This window comes from Elephas maximus, chromosome 26 (assembly GCF_024166365.1).
Source record: "Elephas maximus indicus isolate mEleMax1 chromosome 26, mEleMax1 primary haplotype, whole genome shotgun sequence".
In the NCBI taxonomy this organism is placed as follows: domain Eukaryota; kingdom Metazoa; phylum Chordata; class Mammalia; order Proboscidea; family Elephantidae; genus Elephas; species Elephas maximus.
In genome coordinates this window covers 32506161-32512456 of record NC_064844.1, presented here as the reverse complement: position 1 = coordinate 32512456, position 6296 = coordinate 32506161, and positions in this window count along the sequence as shown.

The following is a 6296-nucleotide window of genomic DNA, read 5'->3' as shown; positions in this document are numbered from 1 at the left end:
AGTCACCAACTGCATTAGCCCCTAACAAGAGAGTCAGCCTGTTCTTTGAAGCTTTGAAGCAAGACGTTGACTCTTCTTCTCCAGCTAGGAAAGTCCTAGATGGCATCTTCTGCCATTACAAGGCTGTTTTGTCTACATTGAAAATCTATTGTTTAGTGTAGCCACCTTCATCAATTATCTTAGCTGCATCTTCTGGGTAAATTGCAGCAGCTTTTTTTTTTTTCCTACATCAGCACTTGCAGCTTCATCTTGCATTTCTTTGTTATGGAGGCAGCTTCTTTCCTTAACCCTCATGAACCAAACTCAGCTAACTTCAAACTTTTCCTCTCCAGCTTCTTAACCTCTCTCAGCCCTCATAGAATTGAACAGAGTTAGGACCTTGCTCTGGATTAGGCTTTGGCTTAAGGAAATGTTGTGGCTGGTTTGATCTTCTATCCAGACCATTAAAATTTTCTCCATATCAGCAATAAGGCTATTTGTCTTTCTTATCATTTGGGTGTTCACAGGCGTAGCACTTTTAATTTTCTTCAGTAACTTTTCCTTTGTATTCACAATTTGGCTATTTGGCACAAGAAGCCTAGTTTTCAGCCTATATTGGCTTTCAACGTGCCTCTCTCACTAAGCATAATCGTTTGTAGCTTTTGTTTCAAAGTGAGAGACATGTGACTCTACCTTTCTTTTGAACACTTAGGAGCCATTGTAGGGTTGTTAATTGACCTAATTTGTAGGGCCAAATTTCAATATTGTTCTGTCTCAGGGAATTGGGAGGTCTGAGGAGAGGGAGAGAGATGGGGGAATGGCTGGTCAATGAAGCAGTATGAAGACACACATTTATTGATTTATTGGTTAAGTTCTTATATAGGTACAGTTCGTGGCACCCCAAAACAATTACAATAGTAACATCAGAGTTCACTGATCACAGATCACTATAACAGATATTATAATAATGAAAAATCTGAAATACTGTGAGAACAAAATGTGACAAAGAAGCACAAAGATGAGCACATGCTGCTGGAAAAATGGTGCCGATAGACTTGCTTGAAGCAGGGTTGCTGCAAACTTTCAATTTGTAAGAACTGTAATATCTGTGAAGTGCAATAAAGCAAAGTACAATAAAATGAGACATGCCTCTATTTTCTGGTATAAGTCCCAGAAAAATTGACAAAACTGTGTATGGATAAATGTTGCAGAGTTATATAATGTTGATGGAAAAGGAAACTTATCAACAGTCTAATAACGATTATGACAGCTAATACTTTTGAATACTTTGCACAGAGTGGTTAATATGCAATGTCTCATTTAATGTGATCCAAGTCACTCATTTTATAGATCGAGAAGTTTAGACATTTTAGTTAATTGGAAATTTTCACCTACAACATGTACTCTCCTTCATCCTAGTGCTAAATATGAGAGACTGAGTACATGAACTACATTTATATGGTAGTTAAAAATAGGGAATATAGTATACTGGTTAGTATGCCTGACTTCTGGGTGATACAAATCTGAGATTGGATCCTAGCTCTGCTACTCACTAGCTGTGTGACATTGGAAGAGTCACTTATCCTGTACAAATCATTATTTCTTCATCTGTATAATGGAGATAATAATGCTGCATTGGTTGTTGTAGGAATTAAATGAAATCATGAATGTAAATTTCATACCACAGAAATTCTGGTGGCGTAGTGGTTAAGAGCTACAGCTGCTAACCAAAAGCAGTTTGAATCCACCAGGCATTCCTTGGAAATAGTATGGGGCATTCTACTCTGTCCTTTAGGGTCACTATGAGTTGGAATCGACTCGATGGCAGTGGGTTGGCTTGGCATCTAGTGATAGCACAATAAATAGTAGCTATTAAAATTTACGTAAGTTCTTATCAGTTTTCTAATTATAATCTACATTTTATTTTTAATATTATTTTATGACTTTACAGGGAGTCCCTGGGTGGTGCAAATGGTTAAGTATGGAATTACTAATCGAATGGTTGGCAGTTGGAGCCCACCCAGAGATGTCTTGAAAGAAAGGCCTCGTTATCTACTTCTGAAAAGTCACAGCCATGAAAACCCTATAGACCAGTTCTACTCCACAACACATGGGGTCACCATGAGTTGGAATCAACTTGATGGCAACTGGTTTTTGGTTTTATAGCTTTACTTATTTTGCAGATGAGGAAATGGAATCACATAAAAGAGAAGTAAATGCTGCTCTCACTCTGTAATATTAAATAAAAGCTGAGACTCAGATTGAGATGTTCTCAAGATCTTTCCTATTCTGTGATGATGTTTCTTTACACTAAGTGTTCATTTCTTTCAGCTGACAATTTATTGGGAACCACATCAGCTCCCTGCTTAGGCTGCAACTCCTTGAGGTAAGGAACTTTGCATTTCCAGGGGATTCAACACACTACAACCAAAAAGCCAAACCCACTGCCATGGACTCATGGTGACCCCATGTGTTAGAGAGTAAAACTGAACCATAGGGTTTTCTTGGCTATGATCTTTATGGAAGCAGGTCACCAGGATTTCCTTCTGTCTCAGCACAGTAGATCTTCAATAAATATGTGTTCACTTCATAATGATAAGCTAATACACAATTCTAAAGAATGTGAACTCTCACTACAAGTTACGTTCATAGGTCACTTGTCCCTCAGACTGAATCTAAAAGATAGAACAAAGGGAGGTATCACAGAAAGGCAAAGAGCATCATGAAATACTTAGAGAGCCAAGACAGGGCATCATTGCTGGGCAATTTGGCCCAGTCTTTTCGGAGGTAATTATATGGGCCAATTATACATTAGCCAATCATACAGGTGTAAAACACCATTTTCTTTTCTGCTTCCTGTATCCCTCACCACAGTTCTAGAATTTTATTCTCATAAGAATATGGGGCTAGGAGGTGGGCCAAGATGGTGGAATAGACAGACACTTCCAGCGAGCCCTCTTACAAAAAGACCCAAAAAAACAAGTGAAACGAGTATATTTATGACAAGCTAGGAGCCCTGAACATCAAAGACAAGCTTAGAAAATGGACTGAGGGGCAGGGAAAGGAAGAGACAGTTCAGAAACAGAGAGGAGTTACTCGACCTGAATCTCCGGGAGCCCTCAGGCACCATTTCTGGGAGTGGCAGTGGCAGACTGGCACTAGCGTTCAGACGCAGTTTCATCAGGGAGAAGCAGCCAGCCACACAGCTTACTCACACCTCTGGAACCAGAGAATAACGGCACTCTTGACAAAAGCTAAGTACTTCTGTACATTTTACCATGCCCTCCTATTCCCAAGCTAGCTTCAGCAGCTGATTTCCCTGGGCCTGAGATAGGCCCTGTTGAGTGCCTAGAGCCATGCTCCTAGCCTTGGAGAAGGAATAAATTTGCAACTGGGGGAAAAGATAATTTTCCAGCTCCACTAAGAAGGGGCGCTCAGGACAGAAGTGGCTCCTGTCCAGGCATAAACAGTCTGAGGACTTTGAGTACCTTCCCTCTTTGCATAGATCTGTGTGGGCCTATTTCAGGAGGATAGGCCCCTGCTGGCAGATTACAACTGTTTCATCTGTGTGGTGGAGAGATAGATGTTTGATGTTTGACATTGCCTTGCTATTAAACAGGGTCCTCACCTACCCACATCAGGGGCCTAAGGACTGGTGGCTCCACTCCGGTCAACCAGACACCCATGACAGAGGCACAAGGATAATTGGTACCTCCCGGTCCTCACAACCAAAAACATTCGGTGCCCATGGTCTGTCTGCAGAATCCACCCACCTGTACGCTGTACAGAACAGGGAATGCTTTCCTCAGAGACACTTAGGGGATGATTCTCAGCTTCCTGCCTTGTTCAGAGCATGATCCCCTGCTGCAATCAGATACCAGTACCTACACCAATCACCTCTGCCCCTCTAAGACTGTAGGACAGAGCCTGTACCACACACTTGATAATCAGCTACCTGGACACCTGAGCTGAATTCATACAAGAAAAGTGAATGGACCCCTAGACTGATATACCTGATAACAGCTCTAACTTAAAGATGGCTCGGAGACAATAGTCAATATCAAGTCACATAAAGAAACAGAGCATGATCGCATCAACAAGTTCTCAAAACAAAGAATCCAGCGATCTTCTAGATGAAAGTGCCTTCCTGGAATTACCAGGGGCAGAATACAAAAGATTAGTATACAGAACCCTTCAAGAGATCAGGGAGGAGATCAGGCAATATGCAGAACAAGCCAAGGAACACACAGATAAAGCAGTTGAAGAAATTAAAAAGATTATTCAGGAACATAATGAAAAATTTAATAAGCTGGAAAAATCCATAGACAGAAATCAGAAATTCAGAAGATTAACAATAAAATTACAGATGTAGACAACATAATCAGAAGCCAACCCAGACAGGGAAATCACGAAAATAAATCAAGATAAAAAAAACACTCAAACAGGGAAACAGCGATGTTATTATGTAAAAGAAGGCAACATTAAAACAATAAAGAGGGACTAAGAAATGTTTTTTTTTTTTAAGAAATGTAGTCATAGATCTTCCATATGGAGAGGAAGACAAGGTGATACAAAGAAATAGAAATTAGGTTTAAATTTAGAAAAATAGGGGTAAATAATAAGGTAAGCACAAAGGAGACAAACTATCATACGCATCAAAATAAAATACAAGAAAAAAATAGAGACTCAGCAGAAACAAAATCAACAACAACGAATACAAGGTAAGGATAATATACAAAGAATCTACTCAGAACATAAAACAGTGCGAAAAAGAAACTGTTAACAATATGTAGAAAAATGCATCAAAATTATAGCACTAAATTCATACCTATCCAAAGTTATGCTGAATGTAAATGGACTAAATCCACCAATTAAGAGACAGAGAGTGGCAGGATGGATTAAAAAACAAGATCTGTCTATATCCTGCCTACAAAAACACACCTTAGACTTAGAAACAAAAATAAACTAAAATTCAAAGGATGGAAAAAATATATAAAGCAAATAATAATCAAAAAAGAGCAGGAATGGCAATATTAATTTCTGACAAAATAGACTTTAAAGTTAAATCCAAACAGAAAGTGGAGGGAGAGAGCAGGCTGTGTCATTAGGGGGAGAGTAATTGGGAGTGTGTAGCAAGGTGTATATGGGTTTTTGTGTGAGATACTGACTTGATTTGTAAACTTTCACTTAAAGCACAATAAAAATTATTTTTTTTAAAAAGTTAAATCCATCATAAAGGATGAGGAAGGACATTATATAATGATTAAAAGGGCAATAAACCAAGAAGATATAACCATATTAAATATTTATGCACCCAATAACAGGGCTGCAAGATACATAAAACAAACTCTATCAGCATTGAAAAGTGAGATAGACAGCTCCACAATAATAGTAGGAGACTTCAACGGACCACTTTTAGTTAAGAACAGGGCATCCAGAAAGAAGCTCAATAAAGACACAGAAGATCTAAATGCCACAATGAGCCAACATGACCTCATAGACATATAGAGAACACTCCAACACACAGCAGCCAAGTATACTTCCTTTTCTAGTGCACCACACATTAGGTCATAAAGCATGCCTTGGCAGAATCCAAAACATTGAAATATTACAAAGCATCTCCTCTGACCATAAGGCCATAAAAACAGAAATCAATAACAGAGAGAACAGGGAAATTAATCAAACTCTTGGGAACTGAACAATACTCTGCTCAAAAAAGACTGGATTATAGAAGACATTAAGGATGGAATAAAGAAATTCAGAGAATCCAATGAGAATGAAAACACTTCCTATCAGAACGTTTGGGCCACAGCGAAAGCAGTGCTCAGAGGTCGATTTATATCAATAAACGCACACACCCATAAAGAAGAAAGGGAAAAAAAATCTAAGGATTATTCCTACATCTTGAACAAATAGAGAGCAACAAAAGAAATACTACGGTGCCAGAAGAAAACAAATAATAAAAATTAGAGCAGAACTAAATGAAATAGGAAACAGAAAAACATTTGAAAGAATTAACAAGACCAAAAGCTGGTTCTTTGAAATAATCAACAAACTTGATAAACCACTGGCCAAACTGACAAAAGAAAAACAGGAGAGGAAACAAATAACCCGAATAAGAAACGAGATGGGTGATATTACAACAGACCCAACTGAAATTAAGAGTCATATTAGATGACTATGAAAAATTGTACTCTAACAAATCTGAAAACCTAGCAGAAATGGGTGGATTCCTAGAAACACACTACCTACCTAAACTAACACAAACAGAGGTAGAACAACTAAATAAACCCCAAACAAAAGAAGAGATTGAAAAG